Here is a 25,315-nt window from a genome sequence, read left to right on the forward strand (position 1 = left end):
GGCGCGAGGCAGGCTGCGCGGCACGTGGCGCGGCGTTCCCTCAGCGGCCGCCCGGCTCCTCGCGGCCTCCGCCATTCTGCGTCCCGGTCGCCCAGAGCTGGATTTCTGTGAGAAATGCTTCCCGTGCGGTTGCTGCTGCTCACGCGGAAGTCAGGTCTGTGGCGCTCAGCGTCGAGCCTCTCCCGTCCTTGATTTATTAAGCTCTGAGGAGCGGCGGGCGGCCTCGGCCGTGGCGCCCGTCGGTGGCGTCCGTAGAAAGAGCCCGAGTTGCGGCCCGGCCATCTTCCCGACGGCGCCGCCGCTTCGTCCGGCCGCGCGTGGGAGCGGGGTGCCGGCTGCGGGTTTCGGCCCGGTGCGTTCGGTGCGCGCCCGGAGCGGCGGCGCGTTTATCGAACGTCGGGGAGTCCTTTATTTGCGGGAAGGATTTTCTGCTTATCTGTCTGTAACGGCGCTGCAGCTTTGCTACGGGGCGGATTCTGAAGTATCACTTAACATCAATCCGTTTCCTTCAGATTGTTGATAACGTGGTTTGTATTTCACAACTAATAAATAGGCCAGATTTCATTGCGAGGTTTAAAAAAGAAGGGCAGTTCTTGCAACGCTTCTGTTTTTCACCCCGCGTCCTCGTTTTGGCGCTCTGCTGAGAAGCGGCGCGTTCTGTTCCGCCGGCACCCCGTGGGGCGCTGCCTGCGCTCCCTCCTGCGCACCGCAGCTGCGGCTCGCGCCCAGGTGCCTGCAGCTCGCGCTGCCCCGCGCAGGAGGCGGTGCGCTGCTCCCGGCTGCGGGCTGTTCGCGGTGCGCTGTGTGCGCATGCCGCGGGTTTCTGATGGTTTCCAAGTACGGCGCAGAGGGACGTGTGCTGTCCGTGTCTCTGCTATTACTGGACTAATGCTTAGTTTTACGAGAAAATATTTTTTTGGAAGCACTCAGAGGTGTGTTTCATTAGACTTTGTGAGTCTAATATCTGTGAGTTCGGATAGAAATGTAACTTTTCAGATTCAGTAATTCAGTTCTTCCTCAGTTATGTTGGACTTTGGTCTTGCACAGGGCACGCGGTATTCCCTATTCATTTTCCAAAGGAGCTGTATAAATACATGCCTGGTTACAGCACGGGCGCTGGGGACTGCAGCTGTTATTCAGTAACACAGAGAGTGTAGAAAGGGATAATTCCAATGCACCAAGAGAAAAAAGGAAGGAAAAACAGTAAGATAGGGAAGCTGTCTTAGTCAGATGCACAGCCAAAGTAAATAAATAGTTAAGAGAGGGGTGAATTTTAGTTCAGGAGTTATGAAATGGAGCAAAGCAGGTAAATGCCAGCTGAGAGCCGTGTGTTCGTGGAGCCGTCGGTGTGGCAGCGGCCGGAGCCCTGCCCTGCAGTTTGGTGCATGGCAGCATTGTTTTGGTCTTCATATGAGAGAAGTGCAGCAAAGTTTTATATTATAGCAGCACCCAGGGTTCACTGTGGCTGCTTGTTGTGGGCTGTGGAATCACTCCCGTTATCTTACAGCTGTTTCACAGAGGAAAGACAAATAAAAAGCTTTCTGACAGACAAAGCCAGAGAGTTTTTTCCTTGCGATGAAAAGTAACATGTAACAGGCACGTTTAATTTCTCCTCTTACAGCCAGCTTTTAATGAAAAGGCACCCTGCGATGGAACAGATAATGTTTGTCTTACAGAATGTAACAGCTAGTTCCCTTTTAAGCACAGATTGCGGCCGGACTTTGTTGTGGGCTGAGCACTGACAAGTTTGCAGATGCTGCAGCTCGTTACCTAATCAGAGCCAGATGCTGCTCTGAGGCGACGCGCTCACTGCCACCACATCCCTGTCTGCAGCCCAGGGACCTTTCTGTGCTTTTGTGCTTGGCAATCCTGCTGTACTTTTTGTTATCTCGATCCTCTGTTTGTTTTTAATTTAAGGGGGTTTGCACTGGCCAGAGATACAGAAGAATGAATGGGAGAGGCAATCTGTAAGAAGCTGGTGTCCACTGGACATCTGTTTAAATTCAACGTTCAGGCACAGAAAGAAGCTTGTGTGCCTTTAGTTTGTTCTCGGGAAATGGCCTGCAGCAAAATGAGAGTATTTGATTTGAGAATTCATTAGATAATTCTGTACATTATACTTCAAATAATACATAGGCCTGAGAGAATGTTTTAAGTAAAATTAAACATTTCAGTGTGGCTGCAGCTGTTGTCAGGCTGTTCCAGCGCAGAGCACAGGGAGCTCTCTGCCCCCTGTGTGCTGCGTGTGGAGCTCAGCCTTCTGTTTGTGTTTTAAAAACAGCAGCAAAGGAATTCAGATCCTACAGAGTGGAAGGCTATTTATTTGCTGGGGATGGTGATCTGATTCTGCACCCTCTGCAGCAGGCTTTCCTTGCTCCCATGGAGCAAAGTACTCAGCGCTGTGTGTTGGGTACTCGTTAGGAGCGGCACTGCAGTGCTGCGCACTTAATTGATTTGTTCCCATCTGCTATGGAAATGGAAAGTTTGCAGCCCTTGTCACCCGGCGGTGTGCTGCAGTGTGCTGCTCTTGGGTTCAGGATAGGGAGGCAAGGGGACAGCTCTGCCCGCACGCATCGAGTGATGCCCAACGTCGCGCAGTGTGCGTGGCTACAAGATGGTTGTTGCAGGGCTGCTTTCACGAACAGAGTTGTCCTCACGCTGAACTGCGTTGCTGTCTGAAACGCTCAGGAGTTGGAGTTGCTCCTGTTTACAGAGGGATCTGCTTTCTTTCTTTCTCTCTTGGAGAGAGCTGTTATGCAGCGGGTAATAAAACTGAAAATAAAGATCAGAGCCAGTGGAAATGCTGTAATGTTTCTCGGCAGAAGCATTAGAAATGGCCCACAGACCCTGAAGTATTCAAAAATTTGCACCCTATTACCATGCTCTGCAGCCCTTTGGAATCTCTTTCCCCGACAGATCTCTTTACTCCCAGCACCTCTGCACTTTGAGGTCGGGCTGTGAGCTGGGTTCTGACGCTCTGCCCCTGCCTGCTGCCAGGGCGGGCGCTCCTGGCTTTCCTCTGCCCCTTCTCTGGGCTTTGCTTGAGCCCTTGGCCCTGGCCTTCCCTCCAAGCCATGATAGAGACCGGAACACGCAGTGGGCAGTGGTGGGGGGCAGCCTTGGTCTGATCTCTGCGGCTGGGAGCACTGGTGAAGTTAGCTTTATCGGTGGTAAGATCACATTTTAGAACTTGGAAGTTTTACTTTCCCGTAGCATTTACCTTGTTTTGTTTTGTTTACCCAATCATTTTGTGCTACACTCTTTCCTAGAAAGCGATTTCATTTCCTGGATTTGTTTTCCCTTAGACATTTCAAAGAGCTGATGCTTTTTTATGTATATCTAGATGCTAGATGGAAAAATGTACACAAATCTGTAAGCCAGCCTGCATGGTGAGTCAGCCTTTGCCTTTTCACCCCCGTTGCTGAGGCGGGCTGGGTGCTGGCGGGCTCACACCGCCCCGAGCTGCCTGCAGCGGGCGCGAGGAAGGCTGGCACTCATCTTCCCCATGGCCCGCGCCTTGCCCGGCCCTGCCGTGGGGCTGCTCTGAGAACAATGGGGCCTCCGCTCCTCCTTTGCTGCCTGTCCAGTGCAGAGAGAGAGGCGAGGTCAAAGTGGCAGGCTGTACAGCTTGCTTTTGAGCCAAACAGATGGTGAAGGTTAAGTGACAGCTCTGTGACTGCCTCTTTTGAAGTAATTGGAGATAATTTGTATTTTGAATCAGAACTTGACCACTGTCAGAAGGGAAGAAGGTTAATATGTAAACGATTTTACATTAGCCCCTGTTCCTTGGGATTTTTGCTGCCTCCTGCCCCCCCCCTTGGATTCTTGTTTCTATAATCCTTGCTCCAGGCTATTGGTAAGATTGTCTTTGAGCTCGGTGTGACTCGTCCTAGGCTGCAGTTGTTATGAAAGCCAACAACAGCTTATTAAGGCCAGGGATAATCTCTGCTACTGATGCATTGTTGCTTTCCTGCAGTCCAGCTCTGACTGCGTTGGAAACCAGAGCCTGAAGATGCACGGGTCTGGCTGGAACAGGTGGCAAAGAGATGCACGGAGCAGTTCTGGTTCCCAGAGTCGAGCTCCATTTTGCTGATTGTTTTCCATGTTTAAGATGCTCCCCCTCAGTTTAGTTTTATGGTGATTGACAATGCTAATTTGATTTTTGGCTTCCTCTTATCCCTTGTGACTTCATTTTTGCCTTGAACAGGCTGCTGTACTCCACATTGTTCCCATGTGGTATGGAGCACTCCGCCTGCACTGTGCTTGTGCTTTCTTGGTGCTGGACAGACAGTGATTCAGAAGTCTTTGCAGAGCATGAGTTCGAGGCAGTGAAGAATAGCTGACAAGTTGCTTCTCAGCAGCTTGTGCTGCTGCACCCCGTGAGCTGCCCCGACCTGGGTCCTGTCCCAGTTGCTCCAGCAGGAGCTGGTGAGCTTGGCTGGGGTTTGTTTGCCCTGTGCTTTTTTCTAAATGTAGAAACTGAGGAGGCCCTGGAGGTGAAGAGCCCATTACATCTCCTTCGTCCCACTTGGCATCCCGAGGCCCTCATAAGCGTTACGGAAATGGGAAACAATTTTCAGTTTCTTTCTCTCTCCTTTAGTACTGCAGCATGAATGCCTGTATTTCTCAAATGATGAATGTTATTTTTTGCTGTAAAAGCTGGTAGCCAGGGTGATACCTGAGTCACACATGTTGGGGCGGCAGCGTGTGCCCTTCTGGGGGCTGGATTAATAGAACAGCTTTTTGTCCCAGCCCAGAAATGTTTCTTGGCATGCGGGGTCAGAGATGGTTGTAGAGAGGTAACCAGGACAGAAAGCCCATGGAGTTTGTTGTGTGCGTGTACGTGTTGCTTCCTCAGATGCACGGAATGCAATATTGTATTTTATTCATATACATCAGGTTTATTATGAAACACATTTTTTCACTAACTTGAAGAAAAAGGAGATATTGGGTTGTTATTTCTGCCTTTTTCTTAACCAGACAAAGTAAAGAAATGGTTGCAAAACCTTTAGAAGCATTCAAGTACCTCGGTGACTTTCATCAGATGTTCTCTGTACAAGAAAAAGAAAAAAAATCGTTCTATCTTTTTATTTTTACTTTGCTTTAATCTTATTTGATGATGTCTCAACAGGCTGGGACATGCTTTCTTGGATGGCAATTTCACTGCACCATATGTGTCTCTCACAAGATAGCAGAGTGAAATGAGTCTTGGCAGGAAGAGAACTAAACACATCGACAAAGAAAAGAAAAAAATTATTTACTTAACTCCCTGTTGCCTGCATACATTTTTGCCTTGGACTGTGTCTGGCACAGCGACTCAGAGTTCATTTCCTATAAATGTGTGCCTGAAGCACCGTCCCACACATAATCATTTTTTCTGGCCATCCACATTGTTTGTTTGTTGTGTGGTTTTTTGTAATCTGGATTTAAGTGTTTTGGTGCATAGAGCTGGGAGAATAGGGAAGTCTGGTTTTACCTGAGGATCTGCTAGTCCTGGCCTTAGGGAGAGAGCTGGTCCTTACTCAGCCTTACTCAGCCACAGAAAGGACTTTGTTGTTTCTGGCAAAAAAGAAATCATTTAGCAATGTGTCATTCTGGAGTTAGCACTGCGTTCTTCTGTTGTGTTCCAGGCCTGGTATTTCAACTGTGGTGAGCATGAGAGAGATGAGGCTGGGCTCCGAGCCCCGCTGCGCTCCCCGTCCGTGCGGGCGAGATTACCGATATTTATCTTGATGGCTAAAAGATTCTATTTTTTTTTTGTGATAAGTTCAGAAAATTTACATTTGATATATTTAAGAGTAAAGATACTGAATATCTCTGGTTTGAAATAACGAAAGGAATGCTAAAATCAATCAACCAAACAAAATACACCGTATTTGAGCACGTTTGTAAGATAAATGTCACGCTGCTGCTCGGGCTGCAGTGACCACTCTCCAGGGCGGGCAGTCTATTACCTGACGATGAGCGTCTGTGCCCAGTTCATATCTGTGGCTGCTGCCTTGGAAAATTGATTTCCCCGCTCAGCCAAAAAAGGGTTAACCAGCCAGTTTTTTTCCAGTAGGAATCTGCAGAAGTCCATTTGCGACTCTGTGTTCCGAAGGCTCTTGTGGCTGCATCGCCTTGTGTTTGCGTTAGGTCTCAGGGATGGCTTCAGGACTGCTGGTAAAATATGTATTTGTACAGTGGGATATTTAGGAAGAAAATCAATACAAGTTTCACAGTGACCTTGCTGGTTAGCATGAAAGCATCCAGCAAAAATGAGAACAGATGACCACGCAGGTGATTTGCAAAAGATGAAATCAAAAAGCATGAATGTAAGCACGTTTAATATGTTAAGCGAAATGAGCAATTAAAAACAGTGGAGTGGTTATATAGGATTTTGGACATCAGATGAAAAGATAGAGGGGGGAAAGAAAAGAAAAAGGAAATGAATGTACTTTGAAGTATTAACAAGTTAATTATTAGCAGCGTGCAGCTGCGGTGCAGAATGGAGGTGGGCTCACCAGGGAGCGACGTGCGGGCGCTCGGTGGGCAGCACGTGGCAGCGGGGCGAGGTGTGTGCGACTCCGTGCCCTGCGGCTCAGCACCGCTGCTCTGCTGGGGCGGGAGGTGGTGGGAGGGGGCCTGGGAGATCTGCCCCTGAGCCTTCATCGAGCGCCTTGTCCCTGTGGGGCCGCTGCTCACGAGCCCTCCTTCTGGACAGGGCACGTCCCAGGACACAGGGAAGAAGAGCTTCCCTCTGGGAGACGTGCCATGGTCGGGCTGTCATAAAAACAGCGATTGCGTTGATGTAGCTTCTAGGATTTGATTAGGTGTTTAAAAACATTTTTCCTTTGTGCTCCTTCTGCAATAAGGGGTTAGAAATTTTTGATTTTTTTTTCACGAGATCTTTCTTTTTTTTTTTTTTTTTGAGGTAGAATCTACTGTATAATACATATGTTATCTATCACAGGAAGAGCTAAATGATTGCTGTAATGCAATTTCTGTGCAGATTCAAAGGTGGAAGTTCAGTTATTTTCAGTTATATTTGAAAATTTTATCATTAAGCTGTGGATATAATGCGGATACTTTGGGGCTGGTGCTACTCAGACAGTGCTTTGGGCTCCTAAGGCTGACACCCAGAGTCCTGGTGTTAGCGGTGCTGCTGTCTGCGCTACAGAACAGCTCCTGCAGAAGCCGAGGCCGCATTGAGCTGAGTGCTGTGTGTGCGGTGGGAAAGCAATCCCTTCTCCATGGAGTCCAATGTCTGTGTAAATCTGTATGCACACAAAAGGCACAATTTTGCTGAGGACAGTCTCTAATAATACAAAACCATTCTGTTAAATTAATGACTGGCAATCAGGGCTGGATTCAGACCTCTTTTCTGTCTGCATCTCTCAGCTGCCACCTGTGCCTATCCAGATGTACCTGAGTAATATTCTGGAGGGGTTGTGTTCTGCAGCACCGAGCCCTGTGCAAGAACAGGGCCTGGCCTTGGGTACTGGGGGGATACAGGGCAGGCTGTGACAGCTCACTGCACTCGTGGTGATGTGCAGGTCAGGGGTTACTTGGTGGAGAAGGCAGGGACCCACCTGAGTCGTGCTTGGGAGAACTCACAACAGCTTTGGGGAAACTTTGTGAGCAAGGTGGTGAGATTGTGGTTGGGACCTCGACATTTTGGAGCTTTTCTGTTTCTCTTTTAGAGAGGCAGTGCTGCTCCTGCAAAGTATAGTTCTAACACAGATATTAATCTAAAATATCCCTATGCTGTATTACCACTGGATGTCAGAAGGGAGGGGTGCTGCCGTGCCCCGCAGCCGCCTGCAGGGAGGTGCTGTGGGAGGTGCGGAGCTGCGGCCGTGTCACTCCCAGGGCTGCTCCCATGGGTGCCCACGTCCAGCGTCTGTGCTGCGCCGCCGGGCTGTGCTTCCTGCAGCAGGAGGAGGTTTTTTCCTCCATGTTTTATTTTCACCTTTGGTATACTGAATTATTACTCATCTGTGTGCCCTTGTGCCCTGAGAGCACGCACTCATGGAGGATATCAGACAGTTTTTATTATCTTAAAGTAACAGGACCTGCAGGGAAAAATATGATGGCATTGTCCTTAATTTTATATATTATTTTAATCATTGTGAAAAATAAAATGCAGGAATAATGTCACCGGTGTTGGTCAGGGGGCAGCTTTCAGGCTCCGGGTGTGAGATGGGCTCGGTCTGAATACAGCAAGAATCATTCAACAAATGGCATTGCATGGATAGCAAAGCACTCTTTTGTTTTCTGATTGCTATGAGTGCAATGTTAACAAAGTTAGTGAGAAATGTATTACAAAACTGTTATGTCTTTTTAAATGGCTTTTAAAAAACATCTTTACATTTGAGCAAGTTATGAATATTAGAAAACACATTAGTGACAAAAACGTTGCTTTTATTAAAAGCTTTTAAGGCTGGACTGAATATACAAATTGTATCGGAATGGTCTGGGATGTGCTGATGTTCTTCAGCTGTGTCACCTTTTTTGGGCTGTCGGGGAAAGAAAATAGCAGAGATTTTAATGTTTGTTTTGGTTTACTTTTTTTTTTTTAATTGATGCAGTACTTAATGTTAAGAGAGGTTTTATTTTAAAAAAATTAGACAAATGTAGCTACTGTAAAGTTGCTGTTTATGTGAGCGTGTAGATGTGTGTAAATGTAGGGATGTGCTCATATACTGTGCACTGGAACCTGAATGTTGGGGCTGAAGTTTCCTACCAGTGGAGCACTTGAAGGTTCTGTCAGTTTTCCAGTTGTGCGGACTGCTTAAAATTCTGTATCATTTTCTGTTTTAATGCAATATCAGTTAATTCTCTAGAGGAAAAGAGATAAGGTGTTAAAATTGGGATAAAAGCTTCCAAATGCTGGGAAATTTGCTCTGTCAAACCCGGGGCCCTTTTTACTGGCAGAAACTTAAGAAAGTAAATACTGGTAAGCTCGCATGTAGTGAAAGATTTAAATATAATTTCCTCAAATAGTATAAATGCGATCATTAACACTTTCTCTGAAAACAGCTAAGGCTGAATTTCTTAGTCATTTTTTTATATTTATTGATGAATACAAAATGCATGCTTTGGAAGGTGATTCTTTTCTGCAAGAATTGTTCTCCTTGCGGACGACGGTTGGTCTTATTCTTTTTAGATTGCCTTTAAGAGCACGGCATGAAATGAACCACTCCTAGGTGCTGCCTTCCCAGTATTGCATCCACAGTGCTGTCAGTGACGTAGCAAGCTCTTCGTTCTGAGCGGCGACAAACCCTTTGTCCTTCCTTGTAGAAGGGCATGAGGAAATGGGTTCCCAAATGGCCGGCTGGTAGAGCAGGCGCGTGGAGGAAAGAGATGAAAGCAAAGACTTGGAGTTGCTGATTTTCCCGTGGCAGGCAGTGGTGACTGCTGGGCCTCCTTTGGTGGCTCAGCCTGCCCCGCTGACGCAGCTCAGAGCGAGGCCCCGCGCTCCCTCTGCATCCGCCCCAGCGCCCACGGATGGCCCTGGAGTGCCGTCAGCCCCACGCGGCCACCAGTGCTGCCCGGCCTGTCCTGTCGGGTTTATCGGCCACTCCATCAAAGGGGCTAATGGTCAGCGGAGAGGCTAAATGCGTCCCCCGTGACCTGACATTAACACAGTGGACTTGTTTAAGCGTTACCGAGGGTGTCTCGGGATGATTTGGACGCCAATACCCGTTTCCCTCAATGAGCAGTCATTCGGCTCACGACTCAATACCGCTGCCCTGACATGGCCGGGCCCCTCCTGCGGGAGCTGCCCTCGCCTCGGGGCGGCCGCAGGAGGGCCGATCGATGCCCCCTGACAGCGGGACGCGGCCGGCCCCTTCCATCGCGGGCGGCAGCCGGGGCTCGGGGTCCGGCCAGGCCTGTGGCAGCACAGAGGAGGGCTGCGGAGCGAGGACGGGGCGGCATGAAGCCAGATTAACCGATTGGGAACCGCTTACGCTGCGCTGCCTTTTTGTCCCTGGCCGTGCTACCGTGTGCAGTGGCATCTGTTAACATAAACGGGGTTTTGTTGTTCTCCGCAATAATGGCATTTTACAGTCACTTCAGTGCTGCAGAGCCAAACTGCAGGGAACTCCCGGCATCTGGAAGAGTTAAAAAGAGCTTCTGAGGGATGTTGCGGACTGAATTTATGAAAAGTTTTTCCGAACTGTAATTTCTAACAATACAAGAAAAGCTCATTTCGTTATCTTTAGATATTGTTTCAGAAGGACTGAGAAACGGAATAGGAATGGTGTACTTGTGAAAATCACATTGACGGCAAAACGTGCGGAAATGCACGTGTGTCCTTTTGGTGGTTCTGTGATGTCCGTGTTTGTCTCAGGTGTGTGGTTTCTCTGCTGAATGATTTTAGTGTGTTTTGTGTTGGAAAACAAGAAGAGGATTCCATATACTAGATTTCACTTGAAAGTATTAATTTCTTCTAAGTGACCCGATCATGCTGCACATGTATATTTCAGGGAAAGTTATTCTGGATTGAGATGCACCTACTTTGTGTGATTCCTAATTTAAAAAACAAAACAAAACTATTTTCTTCAAATACATTATGGAAAGGACTTGAAACTACTTTGGAACATGTGGGGAGAAATGCTGTTGGCTGGGGCTGTTCCCACTGCACTGACACGCAGCACTGCACCTCCTGAGCCTGTCTGCTTTCTTCCAGGCAAGCTGAGCATGGAAACTGCAGGGGAAAATGAGGCAAATAATATGATTTTAGATAGGTGGTTGTAGTTTGTCAAATCTTTTTGTCATTCGGATGACTAATTTGTATAAAGAAGTCTGAAAACACGTTGTATTAACAGAAGTACCTACATAGAATATCTTAATTTTTCTGCTTTTGTTAATTTTTTGTTTACAGATTCAAATACGCTCCAGTAAATACTCTGCACATGTGTGTGTTTCTGAGCGTTGCCTCAAAAATGTTCGATAATATCAGTTTCCTAAAGATGTTGTTTATAAAATGCACATAGTTGTGTGAATTATTTATAACAAACGAATGAAAAAGGGATGGTGCTTTATATAACTCTTACAACAGAGTCACTTCTTCTTCGGCAACACAAATATTTATTATATTATCGTACTTAAAAAAGGCTAAGCCTCTAAAGTGTCAAAAGTCAAGCTTGACAAATTTAAGGGCGATGAAATGAAAACCCAGTTAGGCACAAAGGATCTTTTCTGAATTTACTGAAAGGCGGTTGTGAGAACTGAAGAGGACGAGATCTGTGCCTCCAGAATCCTGTTTATTAGGTCTAATGATCATCTTCAAAGGAATATCACAGTTATGTGGCATTTAAGGTTTTAAAAGAATTCTGCGAACGTCGGTGGGAGCCGGGAAGCACACGTAGCATTTATCTGCAGAAAATAATCTGGTCTTCTGTATTCCGTGTGTACCGTATGTAGCATAAATATTCAGCACGGGAGCAGATATGCAAAATGCACGTAGGTGCGGGCGTGTTTGTGGGAAGAAAGGAAAGTCTGAGAAACGCGTGCTCAGCAAAACGGGATTCTGCTCCGGCTCCGTTCCGCGATCAAAGTTCTCTTTCCCGCGTCCGGGAGCCTTGCGCCGCGTGCCGGGCTCAGCCAGGTGCCGGCGTGCTGCGGCTTCCCCGTCCTCGGGCGCCGGGCGCCGTGCGCGTTCGGCCCCAGCGCCTCGCGGGGAGCGGAGCGGAGCGCCGCGCCGAACCGCCGGAGCCGCGGCGGAGCTGGGATGCGGGCGGCGGCGCCGGCAGCGGGGCGGGCGCGTGCCTTCCTTCCCGGCCGTGAGGTGCGCCGTGCGGCTCGCTGCTCTGAGCGCTCCGCAGCCCGCTGCTCGGCTCTGAAACGCGCGATTAGAATTGCCTCTCTTTTCGAATGGAAAACATATTTCAGATTAACGGCTCTGTTTGTCCTTAAGCTTTGCAGAAGGGAGCCGTGTTACGGGGTTTCAAATGCGGTCACAAAACTGACAGCAAATCTGAAAAACCCCAGTTCGAGAAAAGCTGCTCTTAGTTGTGGGAGAGTGGGAGAAATAAACCCCGAGGAAACAATGTATTGGGAGGAATGGAGTGAGAAGGGAAGCAGGAATTCTGTACAAAAAAAAAATGGACGCGACCTAGAATCCTGATCTGAGCACGTCCTGGCATTTGTTGTTCCAAAGGAAATTTCTTTCTCCTTTGAAAAAAAAAAATTGGGGCAAATATCTTTAATTTCAAATATAAAATATATTTATATATGCATATATATATATATGTATATTTTTTTTTCATAGAGGGGTGAATGTGTGAGGCCAGAGCATTGTGACGGCTGCCAATAGGTAGCTCCGTTCCTACCCAGGAGGCACGTCTCCAAACAAAACAGACCGTGCAGTCCCTGGCTCGTATTATACATGAACGGGGGCTTTCCGTCCTGCCCTGCCCGGGGAAGTTAGGTGTGCTGCTGGGCTCTGCCTGCCGCGCTAACAATGGGGCAGCGCAGGGGGTGGGCTGCGGGGCCAGGCATGACAGAACGAGAGGGGCACACAATGGGATGGCCGTGACTTTGAACAAATAAATAAAACATGCGGATCTCATTCTCCGCTCTGCCTCGCTGCCGCCCCCACCCCCCTTCCAACTGTGATTACATTTGCTGTGGTCATTTCCCAAATGTCTGCCTGATAGAAAAGCACCCATAGCCTTTCTCACACCGTAGCTTAAAGCAAGGACCCTTCCTGTGGCTAGCAATCTGCAGCCCTGCCAATCACGCGCACTTGCACAGACATGCATGCCGTTTTCATTAGCAGAAATGCTTCACGTTTGATTGTGGCCCCAAAAAAATAATCTGTAACTCTGGCTCGGCCCACTTAATAAACAGCCGCCCCCCGCCTCTGCCCGAGCGGCTGTAATGGGGTTTCCTGACCCCCCCGTACCCCACCCCGCTCACCACAACCCGGGGGGTGTGGGGAGAAGGAGCACGTTTTAATAAGCCTGGAAAGGAGAAAAATGAGTTTGCTCTGCAGTTCTGTTCTTTAGGAACAGAAAAAGGTGAGCATGTTGCAGGGCAGGGAGGGGAAATTTAATATTGAGAGAGATAATGGCAACTATGTTAATATCCGGAATTTTCAATGTACCATAAGTACATTTTGTTTTTCCTTTTAGCACGATTTATAATTAAAGATTTTAATCTTGCTTCACATTGAGTTAATAAGCCCTTTGATTGATTAGGATTCATAAAATTGCCATTTCCCGCTGATGCTTTGTGTTTCTGGGGATGTTCTTTTGAAAAGCTGGGTTAAGGTGAATAGGAAGCAGCCATTGTTTGGGCTGAGCTGTGCCAATTCGGGGAACCCGGGCTGCTTTATTCCGAGTTTGTCCCCAGCAATATCTTGTTGTTTGGCCAAATTAATGCAGATGGAATCTGCTCGGCTACATTTTAGCCATTTTTAGGGAAAACTTTTTTTTAATTTTGGCAGGTGTTGCACACAATTACTGCCATTCTTTGCGGACCTGTTCTCGATGAAAGCTGTTGGGTTTAGAAGTAGAACGTGCACTGCTGTTTTGCACAGAAAAGGCAAAGTATGAGGAAACAAATCTGCCTGCAACACAGCAGCCGCCCCATAGCCGGGCACTCGCAGGTCTTTTAAAATCCCGTTTATAATTCTGTCCTTAACGGTGTCACCTCCTTTGTTATTAGGGGCAGCGTTGCAGAGGTCCCCTCGCAGAGGCGCTCGTTATGGGAGTAAATGGAATCAAAGGAGGGGGCCGCTTTGCTGAGCTTTGATCACGTTTTGTGTATCTTGTTTAATTTTTTTTTTCTAGTAGATTCTGACAAATTCTAAAGTCCGAATGGGAGAAACGAGGGCGGAAGCTGGTGATTTCCGAGCACCTCGTCGAGTGGAGGCAGGCTGCCTTCTCCCTTGGATCGTGTGTGCCGTGCATGCCTGTATGTGTGTGAGAAGGAAAAGCCTTTTTTCTTTATTTTAGCCAGGGTAAAAGTGACCCTCTTTAGCCCCAGAGGGGCCTCACTGTGTGGATTGAATCAGAGCAAATTCCCTTTGTGTTTTCTGCTCCGAGGGGACACGCTATTGTTAGCGCGGGGCCTCTCGTAGCACCGAGGAGCGCAGGACCGCGAGCAAATCCCCTCCGGATAATGCCCGAGTTGTCGGCGATCGATGCGCGCCCTCCCCCCGGCCCCCCTAGCTCCTTGGCACCACTATCATTTCCTGCTCCTTTATGGCCATTCAGACGTTCCACAAATGCAAACACTGGGGACACAAAAAGGGCCGGGTGAGGCGAGGGCAGTGCTGGCAGGCGCAGGGAGCGCGGCCGCGCTGAATGGGAGCGCAGCGCCTGGCTGGGCAAGCGGCGAGCCTTGTGTCGGCACCTCCAGGGCCTTAATTGCCTTAATTGTGTCCATGTAAGTACCCTCTTCCTTTTGTTTCACACAGAAATATTGTAAATATACGTGCAGTTCTCCCTGTTAGCTTTCCAGCAGCCTCCGAGGGCTGTGCTGTTCGCAGATACCTGGTGCCGGCACAAACCGACAGCGATGGAAGGATGAAAAACCTGGCAATAACACAGGTTTTGCTTACAAATGGCCCTAAGCGCCGCCACCAATCCCTGCGGTTCCCGTCCCCAGGCTGACCTCGCGCGCTCCCCGTTGCGCTGATTGGCGGAGGCTCCCAGGGATGGAGCTGCTGCGGCCGCGTGCCCTTGTGGGTGCTGGGTCGAGCAGGGGGAGCGAGGCCAGGCGCCCGCCCTCAGCACCGTGTGTGTCCCCCGAGCAGCGCGGGCAGGGAGGGGCAGACGGCACGGGGACAGTTCCCAGCGTGGTGCTTCACACCAGCCAGAGGTACCTTTGGATGAATGTCAGCGCCTCTCTACCTCAGTGCCGGCCGATCGATGCTTCATTAGGCCCGACTGTCTTTTGCCCATGCAACCTTGAAAGCGGTGCCTTTAATTACCTGTGAGGGAGCCGGGGCCCTTCTCCCCCTCTCCCGGACTCTTCCTGCATTCCCTGCCACCCCGGTGTGGGGTCAATTGCTGGTACTGGCGGTTGGGGATGCAGGGCTGTGGCCAGGCAAGCCGCAGCTCCCCCCTTCTGGTGCTGTTGAAGCCACCTGCGAGGCCTGGTATGGGTTGGGTTCCCAGCCCCCATGTGGAGTGCCCACATGGTGTGAGGGCAGGGTCAGCGTGGGCCCGGAATGCATGTCCTCAGCAAGGGGACCGCATACATCCTTGTGTTTGTGAGGTGTTATTAATGGTTCAGAGAGATTTTAAATTCAAGTGATAATCTGATCATCCAGAGGGATGGGTTTATATTTAATAGCCAGGTGCCTTACCTATTCAATTATGATGGAAAATATTATAATGAAGTAATAAACCTTCAGATAGAAGTGTTAATCATATAGATGTTGGTCTAAAACCCCCTTGAAAACACAGAGTGCTTCTGCTGTCCCAAGCTGTCTTTATTGGTAACCTCACGGCGTAAGGTAATTTCGGTTTTGGGACTCTGCCCACAGACCTCGGGGCACGGTTGTTAATAATGGAAAGCTGATTTGACTGCATTATTTTTCTCCTGCTACATTCCTTATCTGGTCCATTGTTAAGTTTTTATAATACCATATGCTATTTGTTTGTTTCCCATTTTAGAAGAATGCAGAACAAAATGATGAAAACCTTTGAGGCTATTACAAATCTGATAAAAGGGGTGGAGGAATTACAGATAAATGAAAGGTTGTTTCGTAGGGGTTCTTAGGCAGCTTTAAAATTGCACACAGTGTTTTCATTTTAAAATACAAAGGCTTTTTTGGCTGCTCTGTGGTGCTAAGAAATGAGGTATCTTCCAGCATTTGCCTCTCCCCAGCCAAGAACCATCCGCTCCTGGTGCAGCCCCTGCCACATGCAGGTGGCTGCAGCAGACAGGTGCCTGCTGTTTGAAAAGGAGCAAACTTATTGAAGGACTTTCTCCCGCATCTCACTCCCCTCACACAGAACACGACATTGCACATCACCCACACACTGCAGCAGAGCCGAGCAGACGCACGGTAACACTGCATTGGACTGTACCAGAACACGGCATCTAATGCTATAGTGATGAACAGGAGATATCAGACCTCCCTAAATCCCATCATTTGAAAGTGATCAGCAGAGCCGTATTCTGTATTCACGGTGAGGGCTTTATCTTGCTAAGAGAGCTGTGATGTCACCACGCTAAGCTAAAATAACTGCTGAACGTGAGGCTGAGAGAGATGGAGTGGGGGAGGCAGAGAGGCACAGTGCAGCTCCTGAGCCGAGCGCGTGGCCGGGCTGCGCAGCCCTGCGCTCACAGAGGGAGAGAGGGAGCCCGAAGGCAGCCTGCAGCCTCTGCTGCTGAGAGCTCTGTGTGTGCGCCCAGCCAGGGTGTCAGATGGGCGTGAGTGTATTTTTCATTTCTTAGCCTTTATGTGGTCTGCGAGATAAACAGGATTCTGTCTGTATTTACATGTCTTTGACCATTCTGTGTATTTTTATACTGTATGCGAGCAGGCATTAACACATAAACTCACAGTCACTTAAATAGATGTAACGCAAATCCTGCTCTAATACACAAGGGGCACATGACAAGTAGGATGAGATTCAGCCTCTCACCCAGGCTGCCTTCCTGGCCGTGCCCGGAGACGTTCCTGCTGTGTGGGTGCTGCCAGGACGCAGGGCTGCGGTGGGACGGGAGGATCCTTCCTGTCCTGGCACCTCTGCTTCGTGTCACATCGGGGAGCTCTGCTGTGGCAGTGCTGGTTCTGAAGGATGCCCTTCACACGGCGACTTCCACCCTCTCTTAGAATGGCTCTCACAGAGCACCTCTGCAGATGTTCAGCATACAGGCACCTGGTAAATCTATCCAAACCGCTTCAGCTGCATTTGGTTACGCAAATCCCACGTGTGCTGTGGAATTGCTCAGGGTGTGAGCTGTGTGTTGTGGCTGCATGGCAAGTGCATGGTGTGTGGATTCTGTGTGTGAGTCGTGGATGTGCGGCTGTGCACAGCACACACTGTATAGTGCAGGCTGCTCTGCCTTCACCATGGCCATGGTTCCTACCTGTACCTACGTAAAGCAGTGGGATTTTACGCCAGGTCTTCCCACTAGATTTCAAAGGCAGTGGATGGATATGAAGAGATATCTTCCTTGGAAAGGCCTAAGCTGCATTAGTTACCAAACAGGAAAGTTTCTTGTTATCACTAATACAAGCCCATGTAATAAAAAGAATTTGGGGCTAATCTAGCATTTATCCACGATCAACATTTTCACAGGGACAGTAACCATAGAGATAGATGACTGGAGAATGAGATGATGGCCAAGTTTTTGTGTTTCTGGCAAACCAAAGGTATTTAAAGGAAATTGGAAGAATTTTTAAAGGCACGTTGCTGGTGGGTCCCCTTGGGAGGAAGAACACTGTAGTGGAGTGCAGGAGGCTGCCCCACAGGGATCCCTTCCGTGGTGCCACTCATTGGTGCTTTTGGAAAATTGGGCCTTCTTGTTCAGGCAAATCCAGAGATCATTGTTGTCTTTTAAGGTACTTTTATCCTTACTCATAAACATCAGACAGAGCTGCCAGCTGAACCTGAGCATGGTGAACATTGGGTGAAGGACCCTCCTCTCTGAACGTATAAACCAAGATGAGTTCCATGTGTCGTAATCCAGAGCGAGCAGACTGATCTCCGAATCCTTATGGGAAAATCTGAGTTTGAGGTGATGTCCAAAGAATTCTCCAAGCAATATAACCAGTCCTGGGCTGTCTTTGCTGACAGCACATCCCTCTGGCTTGGTGCCATGGACTCGGTTTGGCGCGCTGAAACCCTGTGACACGGCAGGAGGGAAAGGAGCCGGCGGGACGCACTGCCTGGGAGGCAGAGTGGCAGAAATCCATCCGGTATGTTTAGAGAAAAGCAGGGTTGCGGAACGTGGGGCTGGGCAGGGAAGGACCGTAAGCTGTGTGTGCAGACATGCTATTTATGGCATTTCCTTGGAGGAGCATTGTGGTAGCGGGGCTGGGTCACAGCCACGGCCATCGGAGCGGCCCTTGCTGCCTACATATAAAGGTTATGTAGCTGGTTGGCTGTGGGGCCCTAATTTATTGTTTTTAGCATTGCTTGTTATTTGCTTTACATCAGCAAGCCAGTTAATCTTAAGTTGTCTACTTCTCATTCTACAGTATGGCAAAATATTTGTCTATTTTTTATAGAACATCTAAAAACAGTCTAAGAAGAGTGTGATGAATGTCCAAAATGGCTGTATTTCTTTTATTATAGAAAACCTGAACAGCAGAGTTGTATGGCACTATAGTACAATCACCCTCATTCCAGTGGTGTACTCTGGTAAGGGGTAGGGTGGGGGTCTTCCCTCCATGTTGATACTGCAGGGGCAAGGGGCTTCTCCTGGCACAGTGCTTGGGATGGAGGTGAGCTGCAGGGCTGCTCCTGCTGAGCTGGTACAGCTGTGCAAAGGTCTGCTTGCCTGGAAGTTGCTATTGATGCTGAATGAATGTGGAGAAAATAACGGTGCCAAATTGTTTGAAGGATTCTTATTTGTATCTGGCTGTCCTCAGTTCATGTTTGTGTATGTGCTCACAGTTCAGAATGCTCTGAGGATGCTTACTGAAGATTCAGTTTCTCCCCTCTTCGTTGGAATCTCAGTGTACGATCATTCCTTCTGTTCCTCCTAAAAGAGGTGATGACAGAGGGATGGGCAGCTTCCATCTGCTGCTGACCCAGGCACACGTTCCGTGGTGATGGCATTGTTAGCAGCAGCCCAGGTTTCAGAGTTTGGGCGTTTTTTTTAATTTTGATTTTTTTTGCACTTTGAAGGTGGTTGTCAGTTTTGCTGGCTTCAGCTTGCAAAGCGAGCTCTGAAGGGTTGGTTTTGTGTCGTTGTGAACAGGATTGGATTGCTCAAAGTTTGAGTGATGGGTCAGCACCTGTTCTAGTATTTTCTCTGACTGCTTGGAACAAACGTGTTCTGGAGCCTGTGGGACAGTCTTTTTCTTTGCTTCTGAGGGGTGCAGTTAATGGTGAGCGGTGTCTTTTGTCCTTCCACAGCGCAAGACAGTGAATGAGGGGAGGAGGAGGAGAAGCGCAAAACAAAGGGGTGAGAGCCCAGGTCCTTTAGCCGAGGAGAGAAGGTTATTTTGTGCATCCGACCTGTGAGCTGCTACACAGGGAGAGAGCAGGGTGGGGTGCAGCTTTGGAAGGTGCAGCAGACATCGAGGTTTGGGTTTAGCCCCTCCTTATGAGGCACCGCTTATTTTTCAGCCCTTCTGTCTAATTAATATAAGGCCTGCTCAGGCACAGCAGCCCTCATTGGACATGTCACTCGTTAATCATGCGACCCTCCTAGCCTTGGGTAATGACCTTGAAAGAATATATCAGCCCATGATGGCGGGAGTGAGGAATTAAATTGTTTCTCTGAGTGCTTATGGTCATTGCTGACAATTTATATGACACAGCTGCCCTAAGCCGGCCGTGCTGGCCAGCCTGGGGTAATCATTCCCTTTCGGGCAGGGGCTGCCGGCCGGGCAGTGGGCGCCTGAGCTGTCTCCTGCCTGGTGTTGTGTCAGGGCCTGCTCCTTTGTTCGAGCAGGAGGCCGTGCCCCAGGAGGACCTTTCGAAGGTACAGGAAATCCCAGGCAGGGCTTTGCCGACGCCTCTCTCTGTGGGTACGTTCCACTTGGCCATAATGCTTGAGCGTGCCGTTCATGTGGGCACTGCGAATGCTTTCAAAATGGAACAGCTGAGCGAGGCCCAGTGACCCGGTCCCTCCCAGGAGGGGCTTTCCTGAGCCCTGAAGATGTGCAGCGTCGGTAGGAGAGTTTGGGAGAGGCGGTGTGTAGTGAGCGGAGCTGCAGGCTGGTGTTGGTGCAGGCAGAGCTGCACAGGGCCTTCTATTGGCGCAACCCACCCGACACTTGATGTGTGTGCATGAAAAATAGGAAGTAAAGGTTAAAATGCATTTGTGTAAATGTTTATAGGTTGATATCTGTGTTTTTGTATTTCTATATTTTCCTGAGCGTTAAATGTACTTGGGAAAGTATTTATTATTTGTAGATAATGAATAAATGGCACTCTCACTTGTTATATATTGGTATCTGCTTTTAGGCTGATGAAATAATTTGTTACAGTTATTGAATCATATTATTTAGAGAAAACATGTAGCTGAGGATCTAAACATCAGATTGTTCTGCTGTTGCCATATGGGCTGCTTTTATCTAAACATAAACAGTTGATAATTATCACTAAAGCTATTGGCTAAAATCACAAAATAGACCAAGAACAAATAACAATCTCATTCTTCATTAGCATTTTAAAAATGAAGAAGATGTACTTGTTTATGCCTTCAGTAAATTTGGCTCTGTCTTTATAGAACTATAAATGAACCAGAACGTTTGCTTTGGATAATCTAAAAAATACGCTGCACTGTGGGCACGTGGGGTGGAAGCCTGCGGGTGCAGGGAGGCTGCAGGCTGTGGGTGCCAGAGTGGGCTCTGCCCTATGCCTGCCTGTGCTGGGAGCTCTGCTGTGTGCCATGCGAGGTGTGGAGCTGCACACACGGATCGGGTGTAGGTGTCAGGCTTGTGTGCGTTCTTGAATGTGCTAGAGCAATTCCGACGAGTGTGTGCATTTCTGCCCAGAGTCAGCACCAGATGCCAAGTCCAGGCAGCTGAAATAAAACACGTTTATTTGTGTACTAACTGCTTCAATCTTAACCTCCTTTAAAATGCTCATCTTTTTCATTGGGTCTGGAGACTTCTCATTCTTCTGTTTTCCAATTTGTTCGTGTATCTTTTGCCTAGCACCTCAATATGTCAATAGATCACAGCAAAGGATGTGGTAGCTGTCACCGTGCTGTTGTGTGTATTTTGAATACTTTAGGGAAAATTATGCAAGTCAGCAGTAGTTTCATCTAACTTGTCTATAAAATAAAGGCAGAAACAGACAACAAAGCAGAAGTGGACATGTTGACTGGGAGAAAAACTTCATACGGGCACCTCCTTGGAGTAAGAAGTTAAAGCAGAGAGTGAGAGGTTGAGGCTCCTTCTGCAGTGATGGCAATGACACCCTGCATTGAAGGAGACGGTTTACTTTGTGCCGCTGCTCCCACATCTGGGCATAAGCCTGAACGTGAAGAGCAATGGGAGGCTGATGCCGGCCTCGCAGCTGCCCTGGCACGCCTTGGGGTTGCAGGCTCGGCGTCTGTGCCTCGCATGCAGCGGGGGGTGTGCTGAGCTCTGTGCTGCAGTGCCTCACGGCCGCGGTCCCTGTGCAGAGCCACTGTTCCCCACAGGTACCCAGTGCTGTCCCTTAGCGCGGGTGCGTGGTGTGTGCATGGTGTGTGCATCCTGCAGGCACACACACACGCTGGCCTTTCTCCATCGGTCAGAGGAGCAATGTGCTGCAGGCTCCACTCCTGCGCTGCGCTCGCATGGTGACGTCAGCCCTCTTCGTGCGGCAAAGGAGGTTTTAAATTTGTTTATCTCGATGGTACCGGGTGGTTTGGTTGCTGGCGCTCCCCATTAGCATGGCAGAGCGGCAAGTATGTACATATATACTTATATTTAGCATTTTTTTCTGGTATGTTCAGCTGTAAAGGCTTGGCTTGATTAATATTTTCCGCTGTCCGGTAACCATGGCAATGGGGTCAGCAGATATAATACTTAATTTAATCTTCCAACTGCCTCAGTGTGCATCACCAGTGTCCCGAATAATAGAAAGCCTTTTGCTTCTCTCCTTCCCTTCCTCCCTCCTTCTCCCCTCCCTCCCTCTCCGTTTCTTTCTCGTTCTTTTGCTTCGTACATTATTATCTTTGCCAGTGGCTCCCTCATATGACCCAAAAGGAATAAACTGAGCCTTTTTCATTCGATGTATGTAGCTTAAAAAAAACAAAACCCAAGCACAAACTCTGCCCCCCCATCCAGCTCCCCACCATCCGCCCGTTCGCCCCCTCCCCGCCACTCAGCAGCCAATCTGCACCGCACGGCGGGGCCGAGGGAAGGCTCGGAGCGCTTGGAGCTGCACCGGCGCAGGAGACGCTCTCCAGCCAACGCTCTCCCTCCCGCCGCAGGGCTCAGGGATGGGATGGCCTGCCCTGCTCGCCAGGTGGGTTCGGCGCCTCGCTTTGTCTCCCTTTGGCCCACTTCCTCTCTTTATGTGCTTTCATGCTGTCTTCCTGCTTGATTTTTTTTAATTTCTAAATCACAGCTGCTTTTTTTTTTCACACCTGTGCTCATGGGTTGGCTATGGGGAAGGATGTGGCCATGCTCATGCCCTCGGGCAGCCTCAGCTTCGCTGAAGGAAGGAGAGCGTTTGCTTACCCGGGGCTTCATGAGCTGTGCTGGGAGCGGTGTGGGTCAGTGCCGGCCCTCCTCCCACTGTCCCCATCTGGTACACAGGGACTGATGGTGGGGTCTGGGAGGGAGCCAGGAGAATGGGGCCCTCAGAACTGCATCACCTGGGCTCTGCGAATGAAATTCCGCCTTTCCTATTGTCTGTCAGGTTCATTGTAATCCACCTCTGAAGTTAATCGAAGAGTATTTGTGATTTTGTTTTCTTTTATTGTGAGGCACTCGGGAGGCAGAAAAATCCTCACTGCAGCTTAGTTAGATGAGTGCTTTTCCAGTTCCCGGCTCTGGCATTGTGGCTGTGTGCCTGTGGCTGCTCCCATACTGATGGCCCTCACACAGCTCTTACCCACTGCACATGGCCCGGGTGTTGGGCACGGGGCTGTAGCTCTCCTATTGGCTGCAGGGACTGAAACTTGTGAAGGAACTGAGGCCCTGCCTGGACAGTGTCCAGATAGTTGGTCCTGCGCAGTCATTACTCAGAGCACAGTCCTTTCCACCTTTCCACCAATGCAGCTCATTGCTGCAGTGCTGCACACTGCTGTGAACAGATGAAAATCCTGGGAGTGCGCAGATGGTGAGCAACTCAAACCAGAAAACTTTGGGAGCATTTGGGGCTGTACAGTTGGAGAGCAGGATGTATAGGTGCTTTTCTTGGTCTTTTCCATTCTGTGGTGGTGTGTCCTGGAGAAGACCCGACTTTCTGAAACACACAAAGCAGAGTGTTTGAGCACTGAATGACATCAGCTCTCTGCAATTGGGTTGATCCCAAAAAGCGCACAGCCAGCGTGTGCTCCACCTGCAGAACGCAGGCAGGGGCTCTGGAACGCGGTGGCACGGGGCGGCAGCACCAAGGGGAGCTCGGAGGTGCTGTGCTGGGCTCTGGGGTGCCCTGGTAGGGGGTCCACAGCCTCAGCCTGGGCTGGGCAGCGTTCCAGGGGCCGCACACCGAACCAGCTGCATTGGAGTGGTGGGCCCAGGTCTGGGTCCGCACGTACGTTACTTTTTGCAGTGATGCCATCTGTGTTTGCTCTGCGTGGGTCCATCCCACTGCTACTTCTAGTTTTTGTGTTTTCCTACATAAAAAAGTCCACTTGTGCGATTTGCACAAGCAGGTGTCTGCATAGTCGTTGTGAAGATGATTATCAGGATGGTCTTTGGATCTTAATTTGTGCAATTTGAGTATTACAGTTCAGTGTTTTTCCTCTTTTAGTATATATTTAAAGTTTTTTATAAAGTAGCTTTTTGGCTTGTAAAACAACGCATAACCTACAGTAAATCCAACTCAGATATAAGATGAAAATTTCAGTTTTCTTCAACACTTCTGAAACAGTATTTTTTGACCGCAGGTAATCCTCGGTCCCAGTGTCATTTTTCTGAGGCGCTGGTCACAGTTGGACTGGCAGTGCTGACCTCACTGCTCACAGACCTGGCTCCAGTGCTGACATGCGGCCAGGTCCCAGCGGCGTGAGGCTGCCTGCTCCTGCCCCCAGAGCCCCTTGCATGTTAAATGCATTTCCCTCATGCTCTTGCATCTAATCACAGAGATATCACTGTCGCATGCACTGCAAGTATATAAATATAATCGCTCTCACTCTCATTCATATTTATGCCATAGCATTAAGATATTACATGCACTAATCTCTGAAGATATAAGAGAAAAATGTGGAAAACAAATAAGCATTCCTTCAGATTTACAGGATGCCTGCCAATCACTTGCTATTTGATCTAAAAAGAACAACAAAAATGAATATAAAAATAAGAGCTAGCCCAAAAAGCAATAACATAATGCATGCTATATGTTAATATGCCTGCAAAAGGTACTGATAGTTTAAAAAATGTATTTACCATAAACAAATACTCTCACAACCTTCTCTTGAATAAACATCTCTTTCCTTCTCTCCCCTTTTTCTCCTGTGATCCTGCCTATACTCCTGTCTTATTAAGTCTGAATTCATCTCCCATTGAAATCAGTGGGAGTTTCAAAAGAAGCAAGGTCAGTCAAGTGTGTCTGGAAGAGACCTCCTTGTACGTGCTGGCAAAGCACCGGGCCCACCCGCCTCCCAGCAGCAGGCTGTGCCGGCACCCGGTGTGGGGCTGCGCCTGGCCGCCGGGCCGCCCCGCTCCCCTGCAGGACCTGGGCTGGGGCTGCTGAGGGCTGCAGGCAGCTGGGTTTACTGGAAGGTGGTGTTTTCTGTGCTCTCATCCTGAGAACTTAAAATCTAAAATACACGTTATGAAGGAAAGAAAACTCCTTCTCCCTATTTAAGGCAAATTGTTTGAATAAATTCATAATCATTCCAGACTTCCATCTTTCCTACAAAGTAGCTTATCTTCCTTCTGCCTGCAGTTGCTGGGCCAGATCTGTCTGTTTGGGCAGAAGGGAAGCGGCCGTTTGGAAATCCCGTGAGCAACGCCTGTAACACCTCTTTGTCTTCTCTGGAAGAAGGATTTGGAAGAATTGGGAATGTTTTGTTTGCAGCACCTGGAGTGGGGTTGTACCATGGGCTCGTGCTGTGCGCTGGGCAGTGCGTTCCCTGCAAGAGCGTGGAGAGCGGGGCGGCAGGAGGCTGCGAGGTCGTTGTTCTGCATTGCTGTCCGATGCGAGGGCTGTTCTGTCAGAGCTGTTGCTGAGCATTTGTGTTGGGCAGGAAGGAGTGACCTGCCCACTCAGCTTCCTGATTTTGTCATATCACTTCTTTTACCTTTAATTTTTAGTTACTCTTCAGTGTAGTGTGGGGTTGTTTGTTTGTTTGTTTGATGTTCTGGGTACTTTTTGGTTTTGCTTTGAATTTTGGCTCCTTCTGGCTTGCAGCCCCTCTGCACCCTTTGGAAGCCAGCAGTTAGCAGTGCTGGGGGTGACGAGGGCTGCAGTTGCAATGAAAGCAGACAGGTGTGAGTGTACAGCAATGCACCAGAGTGGGATTGAGATGTGGTGGGGCTGCACAGGGCAGGTGACTGTGGGCCGCATGTTGGGCA

The 25,315-nt window shown here is 48.9% G+C and overlaps 1 protein-coding gene across 9 annotated transcripts in view; it reads left to right on the plus strand.

The window, feature by feature from the left end:
* The window catches only part of ZFHX3 (zinc finger homeobox 3), a 512,524-nt gene that overhangs the window by 210,721 nt on the left and 276,488 nt on the right, over positions 1-25,315 (plus strand). The window contains exon 1 of one of the 9 annotated variants that reach the window (XM_090149533.1): positions 17-154. The exons of the other annotated variants lie outside the window; for them this stretch is intronic. The gene's annotated coding sequence lies outside the window, so the exon portion shown is untranslated. Of the gene's footprint in view, positions 1-16; positions 155-25,315 lie in introns of those variants that run through there. 9 annotated transcript variants of the gene reach the window in all.

This window comes from Phasianus colchicus, chromosome 13 (genome assembly GCF_987193195.1).
Source record: "Phasianus colchicus chromosome 13, bPhaCol1.hap1.1, whole genome shotgun sequence".
NCBI classification, from domain to species: Eukaryota; Metazoa; Chordata; class Aves; order Galliformes; family Phasianidae; genus Phasianus; species Phasianus colchicus.